The following is a 27,839-nucleotide window of genomic DNA, read 5'->3' as shown; positions in this document are numbered from 1 at the left end:
TTAGTTCTCATATATCATTTTTAAAAAAATGAACTCTACTCTACTCTTCCTCAACTCAGTGCTCAAGTCTTTAAAACAAGTTTTAAAACAATTTGTAAAAAGACTTCTTAAACTAGGGTTCATGCTAAATCATGGACGTGAACGACTCAATTAAAGGTTTTCAATAACCATGCATAGAACTCAACACATGGAACTCAACAACTCCAGAACACAAGGAGTCAATGATACTACTCATCTCAAGAATGCTTGACTCAAAGGGTTCATGCGGAATTATGGGCATGAACTACTCAACTTAAGGAATCAATGATACTTCTCATCTCAAGACTGCTTGACTCATAGGGTTCATGTAGAATTATGGGCGTGAACTACTCAAATCAAGCACCTTCACCGGTAACATGTAGTAGTCCCATGATTGGGAATATAATCCCAAAATGATTAGGAACACAATACCCAAGACTTAGAACTTGAAGATACTACTCCTCTCAAAGATACTCAACTGATGGAGTTCATGCAAAATTTATGGGCATGAACGACTCGACTCAAGAGTCTAAATAACAATATGAAACTTAGGTATACGACTCTTCTCATTCTCATACTTACTTCATCAAAACTTAGCTTAAATTGATAGTTGATCTCAAAGGATTCACAATTGAACTCAAAGACTTTCTTGAACTCTACTCTTAACTCTTTCTTGAATTTGAATTATGAATTCAAGAGTTATGATACATGATGTGAAGGATCTCGATGATAGTTTAGACTCATAAATACATTCTCCTCCAAATTCTTTTGGATTCATATACTAAACACTCATAAGTCAAAATCCCAATCAAGACCTACCAAAACAATCACTCATTTGCAACTCACACCTCATAAACTCAACAAGAACTTCATTATCAAAGAACGAAGCACAAAACCTCAAGAACTCAACAAGATTATCAACATACTCAATCTCATGGATGAAATTCGTCAAAGAAACTCATGATTGATGTGTGGGCGAACAAATCCAAAACTATGGAAGCTTACAAACCTCAAAGAACAAGGTTCTTGAAGAATATTGAAGAAGAACTTGATTAGAATCCTTGAAACCCTAGATTGAAGGTAAACAATTAAGAAAACGTTTCTTGAGATTATTGAATTTGTTTCTTGAAATCTCTATGACCAAGAATTTTGATTTTTATTAGTGATTCATAATTGTATGGAGGAATTTGAGTTGGAGAGAATGAATTCTTGGAGAAATACTTACCTTGAAGAAGTATATTGAAAAAGATTGACACAATCTTGAATAAAGTCTACTTTGATTTTTTTTTCTCCCCTTGAATCTTCTCTCTAAAACCCTTAACGCTTTGGGGATGAATGATACTGATTCTAATCAGTATAGACCCTTAATTGGGTGAAATTCACATTTAGAATAAGTGGGGGTAAGGAAAAGACTAAAATACCCCTCCTATTTTTTGGTAACTTTCCTTAAATGGATAGCCTTACTTCAAAAGGGCATATCTCCCTCATACAAGCTCAAACATTATCAAACTCGGTGGCATTGGAAAGAGAATTCCAAGAACTTTCATTTGATATCTTATGGGTCTCCTAACTTAATCTGTGCTGAAAGTTATGGTCGTTTGAAGTTGACCCAAAACATAAAAGAACATATGAATGACTTGAATGAACTCTCTTCTAAAACCCTAAGCGTATTTGGATTTATGAAAACTGACCCATATCAGATTTGTCCCCAAAATATTACTTATATTCGTTTTAAGCTGATTGGGTAAAGAAAAGACAAAAATACCCTTCATATTTTTGGGTAACTTTCCTTATTTGGATAGCCCGACTTCAAACATGCATATCTCCCTTATACGAGCTTGAAAATTAGCAATATTGGTGGCGTTGGAAGGAGGACTTAGAGATCTTTCATTTGATATCTTTTGGGTCTCCTAACTCATCATTTGCTAAAAGTTATGGTCGTTTGAAGTTGACCCCAAGCTAGAAGAACCTAGGAATGACTTGAAGAAATTCTCTTTAGTCTTTTTTGGAACTAAAGGTGCTACATCTAGCGACCCTAAAACTTAAGAAAATTTTAAATTCCCCCATAAAATCTTACTCACTACGAAGAACGGTTTGAGTCTTAGCTCAAAATATTTTTCGGGTGTTACACTCATGCCCATAGTTCTGCATGAACCCTCCAAGTCAAGCATTCTTGAGATGACTAGTATCATTGCCTCCTTGAGTTCTGGAGTTGTTGAGTTTTAGCTATTGAGTTCTATGCATGGTTATTTTAAACCTTGAATTGAGTCGTTCACGTCCATGATTCGACATGAACCCCAATTTAAGAAGTCTTTTTACAAATTATTTTAAAACTTGTTTTAAAGACTTGAGCACTGAGTTGAGGAAGAGTAAAGTTGAATTCATTTTCTTTAAAATGATATATGGGAACTAAGTATTCCCAAGGGTAAATGTTTTTACACTTAAGATGAGAGGAAATTGAGATTTCCAAAAGAGTTTTGAGAAGTTTGAGTATCATCTCTTTTAAGAGAAAGATTTTTGAGTAATAATCTCAAAACACAGAAAGAGTTATGTTTTTAAATATATGAGCTAGTTATATTTTGGGAGAAGTATTAAGCATTGATATGGGGGAGAGTTCAGACAACTCACAGCCCCCATGAACCATTTGTATAACGTGGGTAGAAAGGGTCATACTTTTTAGATGATTCCTTATTGCTTTTTAGCATAGACTAGTGCATCCACTTAGTTAGTAGGTTCTATACCCCGGCATAGTATAAGACAGTTCTGGCAGTGTGGGCTAGACGATGTATCATGATATAGCTCTAGTGATGGTTGTCGGTTAGAGAATCTCCCATAGAGTTATTTTGTATTTTTATATACAAACAAAGTTATTATTGTATTTTCATACAATTGAGTTATTATTGTATTTTGTATACAACTGAGTTATTGTCTATCATTTTAAAAAGCTTTCCACAAATTGTATATTTTATTGTTGCTTAGTATCTTGAGTTTGAGTTGGGTATCTTGAATCAGAATTTGAGTACCGTATTGTTGAGTTGAGCCCTATTTCTCTGAGTTGAGTTGAACTATATTTCTCCAAGTTGAGTACCTTATTGCTGAGTTGAGTATCTTATTTTTTAGTTGAGCCATATTTCTCTGAGTTGAGGGAAACTATGTTTCATTGAGTTGAGTTGAGTTGAGAGAGGTAAGTATGTTTCTTTTCCATCCGTTCAAGCTTATGTTATGCTTTAGAATTCCCCATACATGCTCGTAAATTCAATGTACGGACGCCATTTGGCCTGCATCGTTTTATGATTCAGATACATGTGTTCAGGGTAATGAACATAAGCTTCATTGATGCCACTTGTAGTTCCAGTCAGCTTTGGTGAGCCTTCTTATAGGATGACTCTGGCAATGCAGGCTAGGCGTTGTATTATCACAAGGATCATATTAATGGTTGTTGGTTACAGAACTCCCTAAGAAAAGTAAAGTATATTATTTTAGTTGCTATTATTGCATATCTCATTGTAAAGCTTTAATGATTTCACTTCATGTTAATGCTTTACTCTCAGTCTCTTTTCAATTGAGTTATTTATTTATTTCATTCAGTATTATTACATACCATATATTCCATGTACTGGCACCATTTTTCCCTACATCATTTTATGATGCAGTTTTCTAGTACCCACGATATCAGACGTTCAATAAGATCTCTTTTCATTAGTAGTTGTTGAGACTAACTCTCTTTCAGAGCGCTCTAATTTTGTTAGTTTAGTTTATTTGAATTTTAGTCATTGTTGGTGGAATAGTCAGGTAGTCATGGGTCTTGTCGCTACACCTATCTTCAGTTAGTAGAAGCTTCATAGATATACAAAGTTAGTGAATCAGTTCAATATTTAGTTTAAGAAGTTTTAAGCATTATTATTGTAAATATTATTTATATTCAGATTTGTTTCAGATTTTTGAATAAGATATATTTAAATTATTTTAAATGTTCATTTTATAAGGCTTTTGCATATATGTATAGTATTTCGCTCAGTGGTCAGCCATGACAAGGATTCACTTGGGACCAACAATGATTTTTGAGTGTTGGCCACGTCTAGGGTGTAGCCTCCGTGCCAAAGATGGATTTACGAAGGGCCAAGGGGTGTCACATGTCACTGCTTCATCGGAAAAATGTACTATATATATATATATATGATATTTGTCATAACCCAAAAACGGACGTGATGACACTTGTCTATTCCCACCAAGACAAGTTAGTCTCAATCCAACGAAAACGGAAGAAGTGTGAAACATAATAAATCAAGAACAAGAAGATAGAATGGATTTTTTTTTTCATTCTATTAAAACCCCTAAAATGTAGTTGACACGTGTACAAGCCACTAAATACATAAAGTGCATAATTAAGAAATATATACAAGTCTCAGTGTTTGTTTCTCAAATGGAACAAAGCTTGAAAAAAAGAAAAGATGGCCTACCGGGATGACAAACAACTACCTCTCAATAGTCCTTTGACAAGCTTTAGAAAGTAAGAAAAAGTGGATGATCACGCTATGCCGGGCTCGAAACTACACAAGTGTATAAGCAACGAGTGAGTAACAACAACACGCTACCCAATAAGCAACCGAATAAACAAGACATCTAGCTAGAAATTGGATACCTCTTACACTACAACCGAATCTTCTCAAACTACAACCTGCACATAAATTGACACAACCTAGCAGTTCTGTAATGCACAACTTACAGTTCAATAAATTACCGTCAATGGTCATAATTCAACAACCAAGCATATCAAGTAAGTCAATCACAAAGTCAAAGTAGATCAATCACACTCAACAAATGTATCAATCATAATTAACAAGTAAGTCACGCATTGATGAACCTGAGATTTCGACTCATTTAGAGCTTGTTATTCATAGTAATAGTGTCCTCAATGCCTATTGTGTGCTCTAAACTGATGCTTTAATCACTAATTTGCAGATAAAAAGGCAAATGAGTAAGGCAAGGACATAAATAGATAAAATAAAGAATAAAAGCAAAGCTAAAGACCACCGAATACAGTTGATGATTCGCCAAATTAGTCCCTTTGCCCGCCTAAAGTTACAGAGTGCTAACCCTTGGATAAGATAAATTGGGCAAGGTAACATACCCTTTGGTAACACGCCGATTTGATTGGCGAAGGAGGTCCAGGTCGCCTAATGTTACAGAACTACTGGTGTAGACACAAGAAAAACGGCGACCAGGAAGGAAGAATGAAACATCGCCGACCAGGTCGGTATCCTCGACTTCGACCGCTTAATTTTACGGTACCAAAATAGTGATAAGACAAGATTAAAAGGCGATGGAAAGAGCATTTGGCTTGTCGCTGACTTGTTTAGCGACACTCGACTTATACCGCCGAACAACCTCGAAGGCCAAATTTTGAAAGCATATAAATTGATTTTTGAGAGAGGAAAAGGGGCCCAATCATTGTTAGACTCTAATTTTGTACACAAAAGTATTGTCCTGCTTAGTTTTGAAGAGTTTTTCAAGTATTTTTTGAATTGGGTTTTGAAATTGAAGCTACTTTGAATCATTGTAAGAATTTGGAGATTAATACCCAACTATGGAGAATGAAATCGCTATTGATTTCTTACATTTTATGATGTGTGGCTAAGACCCTTATTCTTGTGGTGTGATCATGTGATTATTTTCTTTAATTAGCTTATGGGTATTGTTGTTTATTGATTGAAATGCTTATTTGAAGTGAGTTTAATTGGTAGCTATGTATTAAGCTATAAATTGCAGATGCAAATGTCACTCTAACTTGGTGTTCTGTGCTTGCTTAAGAGAGAGCTTTTAGAGCTAAGGTTATCGATTGATTATTGTAGCGATTGGGTTGTTGTGGGTTCAGCTCGAGAGAGTGAATCTTAATCCAATCCTACCTATCTACCTCTCGAGAGTGGATAAATTTAGGTATTGTGTTGTTTATAGTGTTAAGTTTGTCGAGGTTCGAGAGAACTCACTTGAATCATAATAGTTGTTCGAGCGAAAGATATTTCATCTGTATTCTAGCCTACCCACTGAGATTCAACAATTATTAGTAAATTACAATTACCCATATGGCGATATTAGCTTATAATCGATCACATCCCTGAGAATTCCTCATTACTTATTATTTCCCATGTGTTCGTAATTGTTGTAGTTGCTAATTGACAAACCAAACCCCCTATCTGACATTCGTTGTCGACCTCTCCGATTTAGCTAAATGTTTTTGATAATTTCTATTCCTATAACCAATTAGACCACGTTTATAACTTCGTAACTGAATTCAAACTTTTACTGTGCCCTGTGGGTTCGACCGCAACTCTTCGTTGGGTTTTATACTAACTTACGATCGCCTACACCTACTATTGGATGAGGTGTAGTTGAGCGTTTATAAAAACTGGAACCGCCACCGGGGATTGGTGTTTAGAATTCTAGTATTGAAGTTTAAATTGTGATCTTCTTGTGTTGTAGTTGAATCGACTTACCTTATTTTGTGTTGTTGTTGGCTATTTCTGAACAGAGGACAAGATGAGTGTGAAGGGAAGTAACGGTAGCCAGCTGAGCCACTAAGATGACCTCGGAAATCTGAATGATGTCAATGAACCAATTCTGTTGGGTGGCGTAGGTGCTATACATTTACCTCCTGTTGAGGGGAATGTTGACTAACACAATGTTGCAACTCTTGCAAATGAAAGGATTATTTGGAGGGCTAGCTCATGAGAACCCCCCATGACCATATTCTGAACTTTGTGGAAATATGCAGTCCAATCTCACCCAAGAATATTTCACAAGAATCAGTTCGGCTCTGGTTGTTCCCTTTCTCTTTGATGGGAGAAGCAACCAAGTGGCTAGCGCATCTACCGAGGGATTCCATTGCGTCATGGGATGAACTTATTGAGGCATTCTACCCAAGATTATTTCCACCCTAAAAAATGGTGAAGTTGGCGAAAATATCCAGAACTTACAACAAGTACACGGGGAACCGATTTATGAAACATGGTTGCGATTTCAGAAGTTGCTGCTACACTATCCTACTCATGGGCTTCCAGGTAATGTGACACTTTAATATTTTTACCAGAGTTTGGACTCAGTGATTAAAGGAGTAGCTGATCAGTTGGCCCGAGAAGGGATAATGTTACAACCATTTGAAGTATCTTCTTTCTTTCTTTATGAAATAACAAAGATAAATCTGGAGTGGTACACTCAAGAGGACCAAGTATCTCTATTGAATTTCAGGATGACAAAGGAGCAAATTGACAAGGAGAAAGAGCGAGATGAGAATATTAGCAAGATAATGTCCCAAATGGAGTCATTAAGAAAACAAGTGATGGTGACTTGAGGAGGGTTCTCGCCCGAGCTATTTTAAGTCAGGTGGGAATCAAGGTTGGAACACACTTAAGGAAGAAGAGCGGAGATGATACAATCAAGATTAGACTGAGTAAAATGGCATTTGGAAGAGAAAAGTTAATCATGAAGAATATCACACACAATCAAGTGACAACCCAAGATCTAAAGGTAGTTCAAGAAACCTTCGAGTGGATGAATTGTTATTGCGTATCCTAGACAAATTTGAAGGATCGGATGATATGTTTAAGGAGATAAAGGTTGAATTCTTATTATTGAATCATAAGGTGAATTCTCACGCAGATGCAATCAAGCAACCTGAGTGTCAAATGAGTCAACTTTCAACTGAATTAGAACCCAAGCTATTTAAAAAGAGTGAAGTCCAAGAGGTGATAATGACAAAGCATTAGTAGTTGTGACTCGAACGTGGAAGATAGCAGCTGGTAATGTGCAGGTGAATGATGGGACAAACACTTATGAAAAAGAGAAAGATATCATTGATATGGAGAGGTCCGCACAAGCACCAAAGAATGATATGCTCAAAGAGGAGGAAGAAAGTCCAAGGCAAAGCACTATCGAAGAGTTCCAAATAGCTAAAAGGCTGCATCATCTCCAAAGTTTATGCAACCTCTTCCCAAAATAAAACTCTCTTTTACTCAACAACTCAAAAAGAAAAATGAAGATGAAAAGTTCAAGAAATTCCTATCAGTGTTCAAGATACTTTCTATAAACCTTCCTTTAATGGAACCATTATTGGAGATGTCGGGATACGCAAAATTAATGAAGGAGCTGGTCACCAAAAAAAAAGCATGGATTTCAAAACAATTGAAGTGTCTCACAATTGTAGTGTCGTTATGACCAACGATGTCATCACAAAGAAAGAGGATCCGGGGGCATTTACTGTCCCATGTACCATTGGTATGCTTCAGTTTCCCAATGCATTATATGACTTGGGGGAGAGTATAAACTTGAGGCCATGCTCCATCTTCAAACAACATGGGCTGGGTGAACCTAAATCTACAACAATGCGACTTCTTAGGGTGGATCGGTCCATCAAACACCCCGTTCGGGTCCCTTATGATATATTGGTGAAGGTTGATCGATTTATTTTTCTGGCGGAATTTGTTATTTTGGATTGTGAAATTGATGCGAATGTGCCTATCATTTTGGGTAGACCATTTTTGGCAACCAGAAGAGCTCTAGTTGATGTTGAAAGTGGTGAGGTAATGTTTCGGGTAAATGAAAAGGAAGTTAACTTCAATGTGTGCAAATTAATGAAGCAACCTAGTGACATTCATGTAGTTTCAATGATTAACGTAATTGATGAAGCAGTGGCTAGAGTGAGTGAAATTATGTATGTGGGTGAACCTCTTATGGTTGTTCTTTCGAATTATGATGAGACTGAAGTTCAAGGGTATCATGAAGTGGTGGATGCTCTATCTGGTTTAGGTGTGTACTAAAGAAACCAATTGAAGCTTGATATTGATCTAAAAAATTGAGAGAGTCCTCCCGCTAAAGCATCTACGGAGGAACCTTCAAAGCTTGAGCTGAAAGTGCTCCTTGCTCATCTTCCGTATGCATTTTTTGGGATAAATAATACCTTGCCCGTTATCATTGTAGTGGACTTGCTTGAATGGCAAATGAAATAGCTCTTTGAAGTGCTGAAATGTTACATCAAAGTAATAGGATAGACAATTATTGATATTGTTAGTATTCCCTCTGAATTTTGCACTCACAAAATCCAATTGGATAGTGAATGCAAATCAAGTTTTGAGCATCGAAGAAGACTAAACCCACCTATGCAAGAGGTGGTGAAGAAAAAGATCATTAAGTGTCTAGACACATGTGTAGTTTACCCTATCTCGGATATCAAATGGGTAAGTCCCGTACAATGTGTGCCCAAGAAAGTAGGCATCACAATGGTCCCAAATGAAAAAGGAGAACTTGTACCTATGAGGCCAGTCACCGGGTGGAGAATGTGCATGGACTACCAGAAGCTAAATTCTTAGACCGAGAAAGTTTTTCTAATGCCATTTACAGACCAAATTCTTGATAGACTTGCGGGGCGTGGATGGTACTGTTTCTTGGATGGCTACTCGTGGTATAACCAAATTTCCATTGCACCGGAAGATCAAGAGAAGACCACATTCATATGTCCCTATGAGACTTTTTCTTTCAGGAGGATGTAGTTAGGGTTGTGCAATGCTCCGGAGACATTCCAACAGTGCATGCTTTCTATTTTCGCAGACATGGTGGAAGATTCGATGGAAGTATTCATGGATGATTTCTCAGTCGTGGGTGATTCATTTGAGACATATTTGGCACATCTTGAGCAGGTAATTCACGTAGAAACCAACCTAGTCCTAAATTGGGAAAAATATCATTTCATCGTTAAGGAATGCATAGTCCTAGACCATAAGGTGTCACAAAAGGGATTGGAGGTAGACAAAGCAAATATCTAGGTAATCGAGAAGTTGCCACCACCTATCTGTGTAAAGGGCATCCAGAGTTTTTTGGGTTACGCAAGGTTCTATCTATGATTTATCAAAGACTTCTCAAAAATTGCACACGCATTGTGCAAGTTATTGGAGAAGGAGACGAAGTTTATGTTTGATGAGGCTTACTCAAAAGCCTTTGAGTGTTTGAAAGAAACACTAATCTCCACCCCAATGATAATTAGCCCAGATTGTCCTGAACCATTTGAGGTGATGTGCGATGCAAGTGGTAATGCTCTAGGATCTGTCTTAGGGAAAAAGCGCAACAAAATTTTTCATCCTATTTATTACGCCATCAAGTCGTTAAATGGAGCACAACGTAACAATATTGTTACTGAACAAGAACTACTTGTAGTTGTGTATGCATTTGAAAAGTTCAGGGCATATTTGTTGGGCACTAAAGTGATAGTTCACACTGATCATTTAGCGCTATGGTACTTAATGGCGAAGAAAGATGCAAAGTCGAGGCTGATTAAGGGGGTTTTGCTGTTACAAAAGTTTGATTTTGAAGTAAAAGATCGAAAAGGGTGTGAAAAGCTAGTGTTAGATCATTTTTCGCAAGTAGAAATCAACACAATTGACCCCAAAGAGGAGACATTGTGGCCGATTTCCAGATGAAACAGTGATGAGGGTAACCCAAAGCAACACACCTTGGTATGCTGATCTTGCAAACTATGTAGTGTATGGAATAATCCCCGAGGGTCTAAATTTTTACCAACTAAAGAGGTTCTTGTTCGATGTAAAGAAATATTTTTGGGATGAACCGTATCTATTCAGAAAATGTGTAGACCATATTATTCGGCGATGTGTACCAAAAGAGGAAGCCCATGAGGTTCTCAATGCATGTCATGCTTTACCTATAGGTGGACATTATAATAGAGTGCGAACAGAAGCAAAAATCCTTCAAAGTGGTTACAATTCACCATCTCTTATCAAGACGCACATAACTTTGTGGAACATTGCATACCGTGTCAAAAGCAATGAGGGGTTTCAAGAAAGCATGAATTACCTCTCAACTCTAGGGCACTGGTCTCCGCTTGTCATAACAACAACATCCTTGAAGTTGAGTTGTTTGATGTTTGGGGTATAGATTTCATGGGTCCATTTGTGAGCTCTTTTGAAAACAATTACATCTTGGTAGCGGTTGATTACGTTTCGAAATGTTGGAGGCTGTAGCATTACCCAACAATGAGGGCAAAAGTGTGGTGCAATTCTTAAAGCGATATATTTTTACATGATTTGGCACCCCGCGTGCTATTATCAGTGATGGAGGATCTCATTGTTGCAACAAGATATTTGCCTTATTATTGAGCAAGTATGGGGTCAAGCATAAAGTTGCAATGTAATACCATCCACAAACAAGTGGCTAAGTCAAAGTTTCAAACCGAGAGATTAAAAGTATTTTGGCAAAAATGGTGAATGCAAATCAGACGGATTGGTCTCAGAAATTAGAGGATGCTTTGTGGGCATATCGTACTGCGTTCAAAACACCAATTGATATGTCACCCTATCAGTTAGTGTTTGGAAAATCATATCACCTGCCAATCGAGCTTGACCATAAAGCTCTATGGGAGTTGAAGTCATTAAATCTAAACTGGGAGAAGGCTGCGAAAGGGAGAGTAAATCAACGTCATGAGTTGGAGGATTTTTTTTTGAGAGAATATGAAAGTTCAGCCCTGTTTAAGTAGAAAATGAAAATGTGGCATTACACAAAAATCCTTCAGCGCGAATTCCGAGTTGGCAATTTTGGGCTACTCAACAATTCTCTCATACGGCTTTTTCCTATTAAACTTAAATTGAAGTGGTCTGGACCATTTAAGGTGACTCGAGTGTTCACAAATAGGGCAATTGAAATTAAAGGCAAAGATGGTCCAGCTTTCAAAGTGAATGGGCAGCTGAAACTCTATTTTGGAGAATGTCATGAGATTTTGGCAATTGAAGTAGTGTATTTGGAAGACTCTTGAAGGCATTTCCATGTTGTGCCATGACGTTAAATAAGGCACTTCGTGGGAGGCAACCCACGCCTTAGTTGTTTTTGAATAACGTGTGTTGGATGTGCGGGTGAATTTGCAAGGGCACATCTATCTCGGTGATCCGTAGAGTGGATTGGAAGCTCCGAGTTGGCTCACCTTCTTCACATGAAGGGAGAACTATAGTTCTAGAATATTTGGCGACGTAACAAGGCTGCTTGGCGATGCGCCGATGAGGTTCGGCGAGCCCGACTTCCACTGCCCTTTGATCACTCATGAAGGGTTGGTGTTCTAGAAAATTTGGCAATGATGTCAGTATACTTGGTGGCTCACCGAGTGATTTGGCAAGCCTGATTTCAATCACTTTTTGGTCCCAACTGGAGAGACACTGTTTGGATATTTTAGCGAGCTTCACACAGTTAGGCGTGCGGCAAATGGTTCGGCACCCTCCACAATACTTCGCCAACTGGCCACTCAGTGAATAATCTTCCTAACCATGTTCTTCTCATTCACTGCTATTGTCGTTTTACTTCTGTCTTTATTTCGTGTTCTTTTTCCTTTTACATTGAGGACAATGTTGGTTGTTTTTGGTGGGGTGGGCACTTGCTCGGACATGCTTTGCATACCACCTCCTGATGTGTTTGAATGTGGTTGTTCGCTTGCATGTTTCGAGTATTGGTTGTGATCAATACCGATGACTTGAATAGTCTCTTAATTAAACGACATGAGTGTGCGGCTACAATGACGCAGATTGAGTTACATAGGGCATATGTGAAATCCTAGCATCTTGTTATGACTAGCCGGTTATCAAATCAATCTCTTGTGATGATCATTGCACGCTAGCTAGAAAGTATAGAGTCTTATTTGAGAATTGTGTCGAATGCCATGTGTGGTGAGGTTGTCTTGAATATTGTGCTTGATGACGCCTAGAACTTGCCCAGTTAGTCTAATTGATTGATTGAAGGAAGCGATTGAAATGATCTTAAGAAACATTTGTGAAGAGTGAAACTAAAATGATAGTATACCTCTTTGTGGCCACCTTGTGAGAAGTGTGAACCTAGCTTGACACCTTTCTGATCCTATCCTTTTCATAGAAGAAACTTGAACAACTTTGAGCTCTTTGTCCCATCACCCATAACCTTCATGAATTTTTTTTTTGTTTGAATATCCAACTTAGGCCAAAAGCCTAAGTTGGGGGTGTGGTGAAAAGGAAGGAAAATCAAGGAATGTGAAAAATCTGCATTTGAAGGTTCATGGTGAAAAAGATGGAACCCCTCCATATAAAAAAAGATTGAGAAAGAGAAGAGTTTGTGAAATAAAGCTTGTGAAAGGAGCAAAATAAACGGGGTATCCAATAAGCCATGCCTAAATAAATAATAAGGTGGATTGTGGACATCATAAAATATGAAAGAGAAGGAGAAAAAGTGATTTTCAGGCCATATTTCATGAAGGTAGAAGCCGTTGACCCAAAATGATCATACCTTTACACTCAACCCCGTTACAAGCCTTTGAAAGACCTTCGTGATCTTGAGTGAGCTGAAAATACTATTGACTAGAAAATAAGGGCAAGCCTATGGGAAGAGTCATACATGTGTTCATCTTCGGGAGTGTGAGAGTTGTGTTTTATTCTGGAATTATAAATTGTTGATGAATCTTTGTGTGAGCATGAAATCGTTCTTCATGTGAGGGCATTTAAATGCTTTTGTTGAGCTTGAAACTGCATTCAAACCAAGCATTGTGAGCTTGAGTTCTATTTGATGAGGGTTAGTCACAATTTGAAACTTAGAGTGCACAATTGAACTTTGTATATGTAGTTTGAGCCTCTTGTGTTCATTTATGTTGAATCTTGTGTATCACTCTTTGTAGACATCCTTATTGAACTGATTGATCTTGAGTTTTACCTGAGGACAAGCAAAAGTTTAAGTTAGGGGTGTTGATGAGCATGAGATTTCGACTCATTTAGGGCTTGTCCGCAATGCCTATTTTGTGCTCTAAATTGATGCTTTAACTGCTAATTTGTAGGTACAAAGGCAAGAGAGAAAGGCAAGGACATAAATGGACAAAAGAAAGATGAAAAGCAAAGTTGAAGACCGTCGATGATACTCGGTTATTCGCCGAGTAGTCCCTTTGCCTGCCTAAAGTTACAAAGTGCTAACCCTTGGACAAGAGTAATTGGGAAAGGAAACATACCCTTCGACGACACGCCGATTTTATTGGCAAAGGAGGTCCAGATCGCCTAATGTTACAAAACTATTGGTGTAGACACAACTAAAAATGATGATAAAAAAGGAAGAATGGCACATCGCTGACCATGTCGACGTCCCTGACCTCGACCGCCTAATTTTACAGTACCAAAATGGTGATACCACAAGATTAAAAGGCGATGGAAAGAGCATTTGGCGTGTCGCCTACTAGTTCGACGACACTCGACTAATACCACCGAACGACCCCGAAATAAAAATTTTAAAAGCGTATAAATTGATTTTTTAGAGAGGAAAAGGGTCCGGATCATTGTTAGACTCAAATTTTGTACACAACAAATATTATCCTGCTTAGTTTTGAAGAGTCTTTCAAGTAGTTTTGAATTGGGTTTTGAAATTGAAGCTACTTTGAATCATTGTAAGGTTTTGCAGATTAATACCCAACTATGGAGAATGAAATTGGTATTTATTTCATACTTTTTATGATGTATGGCTAAAACTCCAATTTTTTGGGTGTGCTCATGTGATTATTTTCTTGAATTAGCTTATGGGTATTGTTGTTTACTGATTTAAACGCTTATTGAAGTGGGTTTAATTGGTAGTTGTGTATTCAGTTATAAATTGCAGATGCAAATGCAATTCTAACTTGGTGTTCTGGGCTTGCTTGAGAGAGAGGCTTTAGAACTAAAGTTATTGATTGATGATTATAGAGATTGGGTTGATGTAGGTTCAGCTCGAGAGAGTGAATCTTAATCCAATCCTACCTGTCTAGCTCGAGGGAGTGGAATAATTTAGCTATTGGGTTGTTTATAGTGTTAAGCTTGTCGAGGTTCGAGAGAACTCACTTGAATCGTAATAGTTGTTCGATAGAAATCTATTGCATTTATAGTCTAGCCTACATCACTGAGATTCAACAATTATTAGTAAACTAGAATTACCCATATAGCGAAATTAGGTTATAATCGATCAAATCCCCAAGAATTTCTCCTTACTTATTCTTTCCCCTATTTTAGTAATTGTTGTAGTTGCTAATTGACAAACCAAACCCCCCATCTAACATTCGTTGTCGACCCCTTCGATTTAGCTAAATGTTATTGATAATTTCAATTCCTATAACCAATTAGACTACTTTTATAACTTTATAACTGAATTCAAACTTGTACCGGTTCCTGTGGATTTGATCCCAACTCTTCGTTGGGTTTTGTACTAGCTTACGATCTCCTACACCTAGTATTCGATGAGGGGTAGTGACTGCACGTATCAGGACACTACTTCGGTTCAAGTGCCAATGATCGCGTGTAGTAATATAACCCAACCAAGGGTTGGGATAGTTACCACTAGGAATGGTTTCGAAAATTAATAGAAAAATAAAATTTAGTTCTAATTAGTCATAGCTATAAACATTATCGAATACAAACATACTAAATCTAAGGGGTGACACAAGCGTCAATTATCAATGGGGGTTTGTATTAGCTAATCAACAAAAATGATAAAATAGAAGGAAATGAGATAGAGAGACGAGATTCTTGGGATGTGATAGGAATATGGTATAAAAGACACTATCGGGTAGATGATATTGATAGTACATCGCTGAATATTTATAACTAGGCAAGACTTTAGTGGGGTAAATTCTCTCTCGAGCAAATTACCACGAATCAACTCGGTTTCTGTCGAACACCGAGTTGCGGCATTTAAGCACAGCCTTCGCCTTACCCCATTCACTCTCTCGAGCTGAAAGTGTGGGAGAGGGCCTAGGATTCACTTTCTCTAGCTGAAACCACGACGACCCAGTTACCATCGGCTATCAATTTAGTAGTTTTAGTTTTAAAACCTCTCTCTCGAGCAAGCCAAAAACACTAGGATGAAAGCGTCTTTGCAACAACAATCTCATTAAGTTCAAACACAGCTACTAAATGAAATCACACTTAAACAACGAATATTCCAACAATAAGAAACACCCAACAATAAATTTAACCCATATTCACAAAATCACACCCCAAGGATTGGGGTTTTAGCTAGACATGAATAACAGATAGAAATCAATACCAACAAGTGTTTCCATCAAGTGGGTACGATGAATAAAGTCTTTAAACATGTCAAGGATGCAGATTCTTCGAGACCCACTTCCAATTTCTTGGAATTGAAAATCTTCAAATCTTCAAGTTCAAGCACAATGTCTCCAAAAACTCTAAGAACTAAAACTGAAAATATTCTCCGAAAATAAAACCTCTCTAAAGTATGATACTAATCTAACAATTTAAAAAAGTATTTATAGTGTTCGAAAATTTGTGCTGTGAAGGACCATTCAGCGCAGTTAGTCAGGATCGCTGACACACTCGGTGATTCGTCCTTTGGTCTGGTTCATCACCTTTATGCTTTTGCCGACAATATTCTTGCATTTTGAGGCATTGGGCGATAGAGTGCTACTTCGCGAAACTTCTTGGTGATGCGCCAATTGCTCCTTTTCATTGCACACTTGACCTTCTTCTTCAGGACTCAGCACATTGGAACGTTCGATGGGATTTAGGACCTTTCGACGACTTGCCTAATATTTTAGGCGATCCTCAGAAAGTTTATTCTCCATTCGTTCAGCCGCTTTGTTCGTTTTTCCTTGATAGCGTCCAAGCTTTATCTCTCAATCATAATACCTGAAACTTAAGGGTTTACATCAGTTATTGAGACAAAATATGTATTTGAGGACATTTTCTACTAAAATATAGCCCTAAATGAGTTCAAATTGTGTCTCATCAACACCTCCAACTTAAACTTTTGCTTGTCCTCAAGTAAAACTCAAATTCAGTAGTTCAGAAAAGATGTCTCAAACAGTGCTTCACAAGACTCAATCATGAATGTACATAACAAGGCTCAAATTACTCATGCAAGGATCAATTATATACTCAAAGACTCAAGTTATGACACACCATTGTCAAAGATTCTCAAGCTCACTATACTTTCTTCAAATGCAAGTTCGAGCTCAACAAAGGTATTCAAATGTGCTCACACAAAGAATGATTCCATATTCACACACAATGGTTTAATCATTTAAAGTTCCGGAATCAAATGCAACGATCACCCTCACAAAGAAGAATACAATGCATGCTTTCACCTATAGGTTTGCCTGTATTTTCCAATCAATAATTATTTCAGCTCACTCAAGATCAAAAAGGTCTTTTCGAGGCCTATAATGGGGAAGAGTACAAAGGTATGGTCATTTAGGATCAGTTACTTTCATCCTCGTGAAATGTGGTTCTTTCAACACTCCTTGTTCTCTTATTTCATCATTTTCTTTAGTGCTCATAAGTCATCCCATTAATTACTTTCATGGATTGTTCAGAAACCCCATTTCTTTTGTACATTTCTCATAACTTTATTTCACAACTCTTTCTTTTTCTTTTTCTGTTTTTTTGTATGGAGGGGTTCCATTTTTCTCAACACTATGGGTTGAAGGGACTTTTCTTGCATTTCTTGACTTGCCTTTTCTTTTCACCGCACCTTTAACTTAGGCTTTTGGCCTAAGTTGGCTATTCAATCAGCCACAAATCAAGAGGATAATTGGTAGTGGATTTAAGAAAGGTCATGTTTTCATCAAGTTTCTTCCAAAGAAAGTTAAGGCTCAAGGGCTGTTCAAAAGAGGTTCAGACACTCACAAGGTAGGCCACTAAAAGGGTATATGTCAAATTGGCTCACACTTTTCGAAGTTGCCTAAGATCATATCAAGATAGCCTTACTTAGTCGACCAGACCAATAGGGCAAATTATAGGTGTAATCATGCATGGTTCACTAGCTCATCACACAAGGCATTGACACCAAAGTCAAACAAGACTCCACACTTTTGCTAGTGTGCAACGATCATCACAAGACTCTCGATTTGATAATTGACTAGTTACAACGAGATGCAAAGAGTTCACATATTGTCTATACAACTTCATTTGGTCTCATTTTAGCCGTACATTCATGTTCGTTCAATTATGAGCACTATTTGAGTCATCGATATTGATCAGAATCGAGACTTAAATTTGATAAAAAACATCCACATTCAAGTATATACAAGAGTGGGCAAACATTTTGGAAGGATAATATCAAAATCATTTACAATTTAAAGCAAAAAGAGCCACAAACTCAAACTTCCACAAAAAGCAGTATAAAACACAATGACCCAAATATATCAACAAAACACAAACATCAGTATTCACACAAAAGGTGGGCCTCACCCTACCACAAATAAAAATCATTTGTCCTCAAATGAAAATAACATTATATCTAGAATTTAAAATAAAGAAAGACAGAGAGGGAGGTAAAGAGAGGATCCTGTCTATGCAGTCTCTCCATCCGTCTGGGATTCAGTGCCCGATGCGGTAGTCTATACTTGGGTATCAGTGCCCGGAATCACCTCAGAAGAGCCAGCTTCACCAGAAACAGCAAAAGGTGTTCCTACTTGGGAAGCCTGCACAACTGCATCTATCATGGCTGCTTCAGTCTCAGTCAGGCCCTCATCTACAGCTCTCAGAGTCTCTTCAAGCATCTCTTCATCAGTCTCTGCCTTTGACTCAAGCTCGACTATCTTCTCCATTCTATCCTTATGTTTGGCAGTATTTGGAGGCATCTCAATCACATCTCGATTCTCCACTGTTCAAAAAACCATAGACATATCGGTGGACTTCAGGTAGTCCACATATTTTCTCAGCTCCGCAATGGTAGCTTTTAAAGCCGTCACCTCCTCGGTGGCTCCTTGACCATGCTCACACGCTATCCTTGCCACAAGGGTATCAATGTCGGCACTCAATGGTGTCACAACATCAATCAAAGCAACCTGGATCATATCAAGAATGGAGGTCTCGAGCTTGGCTGCTTGACGATCTGCAGAATAGGCAAGTTGTCCTATTCGAAGCAATGATGCCTGGGTGATCAGAGTTCGGGAGACAACAACATCAGTAGGTCTAGGAGGAAACATAGTAACAGAACAACTAGGGGTATCAGAAGATACAACAGAAGGAGTACCTGAAGGCCCAGGGGTCGGAGTAGGCAAATATTTCTCTGCAGGTGATACGTTTGTGTCTACAACCGGGAAAAAAATCCATCGGGGCTACCTTCTTCTTCTGTTCAGCTTAGTCCTTTAAATATTCTGCCTCGATCCTTCGAATATCAGTAAAGGATGTGGGAATCACTTCCACATCTTTCTTGGCATATCTAGGCACCCGAGCATGTTTGCACAACTCAGTGATCAATACCGGGAAGGGAAGAGAGGTCTGGCGCTGCTTGGCACGCATGAAAATCTCTAAAGTAATGATCATCCCCAGATTAATTCGCTCATGTGTAATGATTGCGCCAAGACAAGTTGCCTTAGAGTGGTGAAGAACGGACTCATAATGGGATGGCATTACAGTGTTGCAGATAAAGCCAAACCAGTACCTTACAGCTACATGCATGTCCCTTTTCATTATCGGGGCCCCTACCTCTAACCACTTTGGAGTGCCATCACAGATATCAGGATCCAACCAATTTTTTATTCCCTCGAACGACTTAGTCTTCATCCTGTACAGGTGAGGGTCGGCAATATTATTGGTGCATTCCAAAACTGCATTATCGTAGTGCTGTCACACACCACTTTCTTGCCCCGGACTACCATGTGATCGACTGGTTTGAATTCAACTGCTTGTTTCTTTGTTTTTCGAATTAGGGTTCCATAAGAGGCAAAGAACTCCTGGACCCAATTCGGAATGTACGGGCCACGAGGTTTGGTGAAGATTTGGAACTTGTGAGACTTCAAACAATCCACTATTTTTGGGTACCTGTCGATAATCCCATCTATCGACAAACATTTTCCCTCAAGAATTGTCCTCAATCCCTCATTATTTAATCTTTTCATTGACTTGGGCGGAGGACCCTGTACTGGGGTGCCAGCACCATTGCTTGTTCTGGGACTGGAGGAGTAGAAGTGGTAGGCTGATGGGTTTTGATCCTGGACAGATCATTCAACTTTTTAGACCGTAGCTCTATCCTTTGCGCTGCTACAAGTTCATCATCATCTAATGCCATAGTTTGAGGTTCTTGGTGCTCACCCTAACTCTCAGAAGTGGTGAGATAAGAGTAGTAAATTCCATCACTATCGGAGCTTGCCTCTGGTGGTGCAGGTGCTTTGCCTTTACTTTTGCCTTTCCACCAGTTGTGCGGAGTTTGGTGGTCTTGCCCATGGATGCAGCTGCATCCTCATTCAGTGTATTCCCTTTTGCTTTTCCTCGGGGTGGCATGTTTCACCCTGCAACTTTAGGTCTAGCCATGTATGCAAAACATTGGGAAAAAGTTAGTACATATTCATATCAAAGAGGAGAAAAATTAACTGCAGACAGACTCGCCGATCAAGTCGACCAATCGCCCAATATCTTTGGTGAGCTAAGTCGGGTTCGCCTAAAGGATTGGCTTAAAATTCTCAACAAATTGGCAATGGGAGGTCACTTTCGGCGATTCGCCAATAGCTTTTGGCGAGCCAGGGCTAACCCGCCAAAAGTTCCAGTGCAGCAAGGGTTCAGAGGTGTAGCTAAAGGGCGAAACAAAAGACGATCAGCAAGTCTCCGAGTGCCTTTGGCGACATCAATCTTCTCGCTGAAAGTTATTGTAGCCAACAACTCATACAACCTGAAATTAAAGGCGAGATGGGGACATTAGGCGAACCGTCGAGTGGTTTGGCGAGCTCAACCTAGCTCGCCAACCGGGCCAACTAGCCTATTTCAAACCCAACTTCTCGAATTCAACCCCGAAACTCATGAAAACAAATAAGAACATGCACAAGTTAAATTAAACACCCGTCACAGTAGAGAAGTGAAGATGAAGGTGAAGATGAGAGCATTATCGTTAAATCTTTGATGGATAAAGTTTGAATTTTCTCGAAGTGGTAGAGAAATACCTGTAGCAGATCAGATCCGCTCCAATGCTTGAGGTCCAAATCGTCCAAGACATGTTAACACCTGTGCAGCAATTGGAATTCGTGAGAAACTATCATCACACAAAGATAAACATTGATTAATCTTTGCTCACAAGAGAGGATGTCGTACCTATATTATGTTGTTTGTTCTTTAGCTTGGAGGAAGATTCACTTTCCACTTTCTCTTTCTAGATTAGCTTTTTTGTTGTCATTTCTATTTTTATCTCAATAAATCATGGCCCTGTAGGGTCATTTGAATTTAAAAAAAAAAAATTGTTGGGCTAAAAAAAAAAAAAAAAAAAAAAAGTTAAGACCCATAGCACCTATCATTCCGGGATACTCAAATTTCTCCAGGTTATGCCAAACTAGACAAAATGCAAGCACAACCACATAAAATTTAATTCACATCAATGCACAAGCATAGGTGATTTCAAATTAAAATAGGGATTTGCCCAATTAAATCTTATCAGAGAGGCTCAACACACGACAATACAATCAGATTATTTGCATATGAGAACAAATAAAAATAAGTCCAGGGTTCATAAGACTAACCTTATTTGTTGATTAAAATGATATTTAAAGTGCTAGGTGGCAATGTAATCCAAATGCAACCACAAATCAACGACCAAAATACTTGGAACGCAACAGTATTAAGAATACTTACTTGGTGCGAATTTGCGAAGTTTGAAATTGAGGAAAAATGAAGAGTTTGAAACTTTTAAACCTTTGGCTATTAATACCCATCCATTTTGCATCCATTCAGCGACGTTAGTCGCAACCGCCGATCCACTCGGTGATGCGCCGAGTGGTCGCTTACCTCGTCGAGTTTTACAGGACCTTTAGTCAAAGTGAGGGTCCAAATGGCGGTTTACATTGGGAATGCCGACCTAGTCGGTGATTCGCCACTAATTTCTTGTGCTCGCCCATTATTACAGACTCTGATGTGAGAGTTGCTTGAGTCTAACGGTGGTATGGATTGGCGTTGTCGACCTCTTCGGCGATTCGCTGACTTGACTTATTATCGCCAACCTACACTTTTCAATCACTATCCACACTTCAACCTGCAAAATCAAAACACCATTATTTCTAAAACAAAATTAAAGCATTTAAAGTTTTTTGGTTGTCTCCCAAACAGGGCCTTTGTTAAGGTCGTGGCACGACGCAGGTTAACACCTAAACTTCACTTTTGGGGTTAGCCAAAACATCACTTGGCAACCCCCTACTTTGTGCCGGATGGAGATGAGGCATCACATGAGCCCTATGGTTCTCGAGCAGCTGAATGGATCTGGAATGAGAACCAATCATCTGTTTCATCACTTCGATGCGCTCCTTCATCTCTTCCAGCACCCTATCATGCTCACTTACCTTGTTGAGAATGATTGAGAGCATTTCCTCTACACGTTTACCCTCATTCTCCTTAGGCTTTCTTCTCTCATAAGGGGGGACGTATCTATCCTTTCTTTTGCATCGGACTTCAGTCTCCACTATATTTTTGGCCAACTCATCCATCTGAGTCATTAGTGCGGAAAACATGAAGTCTTTCTTTACTTCTTGGTTTGCTTCAGCCATGTGATCAAGCAGGTGGGCTGCTACTGCATAGAGCTGATGTGTAATACCACCCGGAATGAGTTGGTCAGCCAATGCTTTGTTTTCGGGACAAAGACTTCTGTAGAAGTAGTTCAGGAGGACTATATCAGGAATTTCATGAGTGGGGCATCGAATCAAAAGCGATTTAAACATTGCCCATGCCTCATGAATCCGTCCAACTTCCAATTGTTTGAAGGTTAGAATGCGATCCCTGAATATCATTACTTCTAATGGAGGAAACTTCATTTGCTCACCTCTTCTGTTTCAAATCTCAAACAAGCAAACTACAAAATTAAAAATTAAGTAAGTAGACTATGACTAAGAAGAACAAAAATTTTACTAAACTAAAAATTCTCAACTAACACCACTCCCTAGCAGCGGCGCCATTATGACTTCACGTATCAGGACACTACTTCGGTTCAAGTGTCAACGATTGTGTGTAGTGATATAATCCAACCAAGGGTTGGGATCATTCCCACATAGAGTTGTTTCGAGAATTAATACAAAAATAAAATTTAGTTCTAATCAATCATAGCTATAAACATTATTGAATACAAACATACTAAATCTAAGGGGTGATGCAAGCGTTAATTATCAATGGGTGTTTGTATTAGCTAATCAACAAAAATGACAAAAATATAAGGAAATGAGATAGGGAGATATAATTCTTGGGATGTGATGGGAATATATGATAAAAGGCACTATCGGGTAGATGCTATTGATAGTACACCGCTGAATATTTGTAACTAGGCTTGCCTTTAGTGGAGGCAAATTATCTCTCGAGCAACTTACCATGAATCAAATCGGTTTCTCTCCAACACCGAGTTACCGCATTTAAGCACAGCCTCCGCCTTAGCCCATTCACTCTCTCGAGCTGAAAGTATGGGAGAGGGCCTAGGATTCACTCTCTTGAGTTGAAACCACAACGACCCAATAACCACCGACTATCGATTTAATAGTCTTAGTTTTAAAACCTCTCTTTCGAGCAAGCCAAAAACACTAAGATAAAATCGTATTTGCAACGGCAATCTCATTCAGTTCAAACACAACTACTAAATGAAATCACATTTAAACAACGAATCAATAAATTTAACCCATATTCACAAAATCACACCCCAAGAATTGGGGTTTTAGCTAGACATGAAAAAGAGATAGACATCAATACCAACAAGTGTTTCCATCAAGTGGGTATGATGAATAAACTCTTCAAACACGTCAAGGATAATGATTCTTGGAGACCCATTTCCAATTTCTTGGAATTGAAAATCTTCAAATCTTCAAGTTCAAGCACAATGTCTCCAAAAACTCTAAGAACTAAAAATCAAAATATTCTCCCAAAATAAAATCTCTCTAAAGTCTGATACTAATCTAACAATTTAAACAAGTATTTATAGTGTTCAAAAATTTGCGCTGCGAAGGACCATTCAGCACAGTTAGTCGGGATCGCCGACACAATCGACGATCCGCCCTTTTGTTTGGTTCATCGTGTTCCTGCTTTTGCCTTTAGCATTGTTGCGTTTTGAGGCATTGGGCGATAGAGTGCTGCTTCACGGAACTTCTTGGCGACGCGCTGATTGCTTCTTTTCATCGCAGACTTAACCTTCTCCTTCAGGGCTCAGCACACTGGAACATTCAGCGGGATTTAGGACCTTTCAGTGACTCGCCTAATAGTTTAGGCGATCCTTAGGAAGTCCTTTCTCCGTTCTTTCAACCACTTTGTTACTTTTTGCTTGATAGCATCCAAGCTTTGTCTCTCAATCCAAATACCTGAAACTTAAGGGTTTACATCATTTATTGAGACAAAATATGCATTTGAGGAAACTAATTCTATAAAAATATAGCCCTAAATGAGTCCAAATTATGGACTCATCAGGTAGTTGAGCGTTTATCACACATACGCATCAAATGTCTCAAGTGACAATAATCGACCGCTCACTTGAACCATTTCTCATTGTCACCATATCTCTAGCAGGAACCATTTCTCATTAGCTTCATATCAATCCTCTAGCCGAAAATGACCGCAACATCACAACACTTGTCGAAAATGACCTTGACATAATAGAACTTGCCAGCAATAACATCGGCATCATAAACATTACATGTGTCATCACGGTGTTCAAAAATCAGGCCACACAAGCAATATCACACCACATCGAAGAGACAATATTTCATGCAATTCAAATCCACATTCATGCTATCAAGCATTTCATCAATCAACTATAAGGATCGCAACAAGGAAATTCTCATCAACATTTTTGTCACATAGTCTTTTCAATCTCAACCCCTCTTTATTCATTAAGATTTAACAAGTGGATAATTAACCCTTCATTTCATCCCTATTACTCCCAAAACGCAAACAACAAAAGGAATACGCTGTGAGACCAAATATACATATTTTTTTTTTATCATTATTGGTCTCACATTAAGTATTTTTATTTATCTTTTTTGAGCATGAATTTTATGGATTGGGCTAAATAGTGTATTTTTTTGTAGGAGTAAATTGATGTAAAGATGAAGATATCTAGAGCCAAAATGAATTAAAGATGAAAGATTATGGAAGGAAATCAAGCAGACAGTTTAATAGATTAAATTAAATATTATATTAATCAATCAATATATTAGAATTGCTAGCCGAAAGTGAAGAAAGTAAAGTGATGTTTGTTATCTCATTGCCATGTGGCACAAATTGAAGCCCCCCTTAAATCTTTAGACAGTTTCACGTGGTGTACAACAAGAAATTTCAATTCTTTTTGGTTTTGGGTTTCCCAATTTGTTTTTTACTCAAGTATTTTATTTTGGGTTTTCTACCTTTATAAATAGCCCATGAGAATAATTATTAAGGAGGAATATACTTTGTAGGGAAAAGCCGTCAACACTTTTTAGGGTTCTTTTTTCTTTTTCTTTTTCTTTTTCTTTTTATTTTCTTCATTTTCTTTTCTTAGACATTAGTAGCTAAAGACTCTTGTTCTGGTTCTGTAGATATTGGTAATTGTTAACCATAGTTATTTTGAATTAATGTTGGTAATCACTTAAATTAATTTTTGTATTATTGTTTTGGTATTTCATGATTGACCACCATAGAGATAAACATATTATCTATTCTTGGACTTGGAGACGGAGAGGTAGATAGACCAAAGAATACAAAGAGTTCGATCTCTCTTTCACATCACTTGTTTAGATTCACTACTAGAAATATGATCTAATGGCACGGTTAAGTTACCGTAGCAATAGGCTTATCTACCGTTGTTGTAGCTCTAACACCACGGTTTAGGCAACCGCTACAAAAGATGGCATATCAATAGATCTATTGCGACGGTTATTTTCGACGATTACAAGAATTGTAGTAGTAGATGGCCCTATTGCGACGGTTTCTGGATTAATTAATTGCCAACGGTTAAAGTTGTATTGGTACGGTTATGAACCGTCACACTAAAGTTTTATGCCACATCTATTTCCAGTCCATTGCCGACGGTTAACACCCTATTGGTACGGTTATGTACCATCGCGATAGATTTTTATGCAACAGTTCTTTATAGGCTGTTGCTACGATTATTTTAACAATCATTTCATTTTATTGGAACAATTATTATATGGTAATGTATCATTTTTAAGCTATTATAATTGTTGCTCAATGTCTATCGCTACAGTTATTATAGGGTAATGCAATAATTCTTTATGTTTTGAAAAAATTAATATCAAGTTAATGCAACGATTAATATTAGGCTATTCCAACATATATATACTATGGGTTTCACATATATTATTAATCGAGCCATTGCAATACTTTTGTAGAATAAACTACAAATAAAAAGATCATGGGAAGAAGTTATATTTCATTACTAAAATTATAATCTAAGATCCATGGTTGCAATTGGGTATGTAGTAACGATAAAAGCAAAATATATAAACATTTTCAGCCATTCAAAAAGGGTGAATTATACGGATGCACGGCACAATCCTCAAATATAACAAACTTCCAAAACATAGGTAAAGTTAACATCAACTCAATTTCAGCTCCTATGTCAAGTCTTCAGTACTGCTTTCATCTCCTTCGATATCATCATCTACATACAATTAATGAACATACAAAATAATTTAGCAATTTTGTTGCAAAAGTTCAATGACTTCAGTGATATATTTTAAAGTTATCACTCTATATCTACAACATGCATAAAATTCAATAAGCTTCAAATGACATTAAGAAAATAGCACAGTTGTAGGAAATATTTGTATACTGCTTCTGGGACTTTTCTGGAACATAAGAGGTGTTAGATCATAGAAGGTCATTCACAGGCAGGAAAATCTAGTCAACATCAATAATATTCAGTTTGTAGCTATTTTTGAACCCTTTGTTGAACAACAAAATATATATGATTACATAATAGCACGGTACAATTTACAATATTTCATGAATAGCATCAGTGCATCACTAACACTGCAAAACCCATTTGTTATTCTTTAAGATTTTATAGAAGCCCTTAAATGGAATTTCTGATTTTGGAAAATAGTACATGTATAACCAAATAGAGACAATAAGGACTTAGAAATCACCTTAAAAATAGTACACCTTTATCTGTAGAAGCTTAATTTTGAAGAAGACTACTTTTGGAGAAGAAGACCACTGAAGATCAACAGTTCACACTAGAGAAGAGGACCATTGTAGCTTATCACTGAAACTGATTTCTTCATCGGAGCTCAAAATTTGTTGTCGAAGACGAAGGAGTCACATAAGTTCTAGAATCTTAGGGCTTTGATTTTGATTATTGGAGAAGAAGGCCACACACTCATAGCTATGATTTTGATTTATTGGAGAAATGGAATGGATATTTGGAATGTATTTTGTTCACTAAGATAAAAAAAGTGTGGGCCAATGAAATTAGTGGAGGGAATAATTTTTTACACATCAAATTCGCGGGTTGGGCAATTTTTTTTTACTTTTCACTTAAACAAACTATAACCACAAGTGTTATTTTGCCATGGTTAATAAGTATGTGGCCATAGATAATCTATAGTGGCGATTATGTAGATGCTGCCCTGATTTATATTAAGAATTACTCTATTAGTTCTAAGGATATATGGCAACGATCATAACTGTGGCAACACATACTCTATTGCCACAGTTGTAAAATTGTTGCCGAATAAGAGTTGCATTACGTCAAATTTCTAGTAGTAATTTGTGTGCAGTATTGACACCCGGACGAACACTGAGCTTGGTTACTAAACAAGATGAAATATGAATGCTTGCCAATTGAGTATGTCTATCCCTGCTCAACGATGTAGTTAGATAGTTAATTGC

At 37.8% G+C, this 27,839-nt stretch overlaps 1 protein-coding gene across 1 annotated transcript in view; it reads left to right on the top strand.

Moving 5' to 3' along the window:
- Positions 1 to 27,839, top strand: part of LOC125876682 (WD-40 repeat-containing protein MSI4-like) — a 1,104,907-nt gene that overhangs the window by 544,517 nt on the left and 532,551 nt on the right. The window lies entirely within an intron of this gene.

This window comes from Solanum stenotomum, chromosome 9, assembly GCF_019186545.1.
Source record: "Solanum stenotomum isolate F172 chromosome 9, ASM1918654v1, whole genome shotgun sequence".
In the NCBI taxonomy this organism is placed as follows: Eukaryota; Viridiplantae; Streptophyta; class Magnoliopsida; order Solanales; family Solanaceae; genus Solanum; species Solanum stenotomum.
Note: the sequence above shows the minus strand (reverse complement) of the source record. Positions and strands in the feature narration are given on the sequence as shown.